This window comes from Penaeus monodon, chromosome 7 (assembly GCF_015228065.2).
Source record: "Penaeus monodon isolate SGIC_2016 chromosome 7, NSTDA_Pmon_1, whole genome shotgun sequence".
Taxonomy (NCBI): domain Eukaryota; kingdom Metazoa; phylum Arthropoda; class Malacostraca; order Decapoda; family Penaeidae; genus Penaeus; species Penaeus monodon.
The window spans coordinates 33,660,458-33,662,512 of NC_051392.1; positions in this window are offsets into that span (position 1 = coordinate 33,660,458).

Genomic DNA, 2,055 nt, shown 5'->3' on the forward strand with positions numbered 1-2,055 from the left:
AAATTGGCCCCAGACTGACTCATGGCCATGATGGCTAAAATGAAGCACTTTGTGAAGGATGCCAAGAGCCATTAACGATCGCACATGTAGTGGAAAGATGTGCAACATTCTCAGACCAAAGACGTATGTACTTGTCTCCCCCATATACACTGAAAAATGTATTGGGGGAAGATTGTGACATAGAGGGTCTTATTAATTTCCTTAGGGAGACTAATATTTTCAATAAAATTTAATTATGCATAATGTTTATGCAATAATTTTATGCACTTAAGAGCATAATATTTATGCTTTGATTTTTAATCTATTTATTGTTATTTGCAAGATATTTATTGATAGATTTTTTAAGTTTTAAACATTTTAATATTTGTATTTAACAAGGTATTCGCCGCTAATGACCTTAGCTGTTGACGCGGCAGATAATTTTAAATAATCAATCAATCAATCTACCAACTCTGGAAGTTGTTTCCCAGGATTTGCTGATGAGTTGCAGGAATGCAAGCTCACCTCCTAGTCCTAGGTGGGAAATGATGGGGTACGAGATCCCATCAGAGCCTGGGGCTGTGTTAGAACTGTTTTTGCAGGTGTTTCTTAGTTCCCTCAGAGAAAAGGTAATGTCTGAGTTATCAGGTTCGGCTGCCTTTTCTCTGATGTGAGCAAGAGTGTCTGGTTGTAGGCGTTCTTGTCTTGCCCTCAGTTTGCCTGGCAGGCTGTTGTTACTTGTTCTCACAGAGAACATGTGTACCAGTCTGTTCACCTCTGACTGAGGGTCATGATGCATGCACCTCGGGGCTGAGCGGCTGGTAGCTCGCCTGACCCATTGCCATAGCTCTGAGAGGGTGGATTGGTGGTCGAAGGACTCACATCATTCGAGCCACTTTTCCTGCCTGACTCTGTTGGCAGTTCCCTTGGCATCCCTGACAGCCTCCCTTAGGAGGGCTAGGTTGTCGGAGGTTCTTAGCCTTCTGAATTGCTTTCGGCACATGTTTACTCTGTGGTTGATCTTGGTTAAAGATTCTGTAGCTTAAATACATGTGTTCTGTGTAAGCGCGCAGGGAACGAGGGGAACCCACTGCCCAATGAGCGAAGACATGGCTGTGGACCTGGTGTGACCCAACCTAGGAAACTATGCTGAACTTCAGGTTGCTGGGTTGTGCTGCTACAATGGTAACCCCGGCCATTCCTCGCACATAGGGGGTAATTTAGATGCAAAATAAAACAGACAGCACACCAAGAATATCCATTGTAACAAATGGAATAGAACTAAACTAAGTGTATCCTCTTGATATTGCTCTTTCCCTTCATTTAAGGTGATGCCTACATGTGAAGCAATCCAGACAAATGCAACACACCCCAGACCCCACAACCTATGAGCTATCAAATGACACATGTCAACTATGTGGTGGGCAAACACAGGTTTCTTGTTGTTAAGTGAGTCCAGTGCTCCACTGCTGTCCACAAAGAAGTAATTATCTTTATTAATTACCTCAGTCTACCTAAGTGCTGTCAGTATTACCCATAGTTCAGCCTGTGGTGAAGATATGTGATTACTCAGTCTCATTCCAGTGCTTGTAGTAAGCACTCCACTCTCAGTGAACTGTCTGATGATAACTCCACACCCAGCTATGTCATCCTCCAGTACTGACCCAACACAGTAAACATGAGCTGTATCAAGTCATATTTGACTATTTATTTTATGGCCGTATGTTGCTTTAAGTTTACCTGGCTCATACATGGATTTATTAATAGAAAGAGGGAGAGGGTCTACATCTATGTTAATATCCTGATCCTCCCATGGTGGCACTTTTGATGTCTGATGAGTGACAATGATCTTTCATTTCATAATATTGCCTTGCCTATAAAATGATAAATGTCAAAACCGCTGGCCATATCTCTCATTTCTGGTATTCCTTTGACACCCGGGGATTATTCGCATAGCTTCCTTCTGTATGGCTTCAAGTTTTCGGACAGGCTATGGAAAGTGCGGGTGCTGCATAATCCACCAGATCTCTTATTGCACTAATGTAGACTAATCTCAGTAAGGGAACCCCAGCTCCT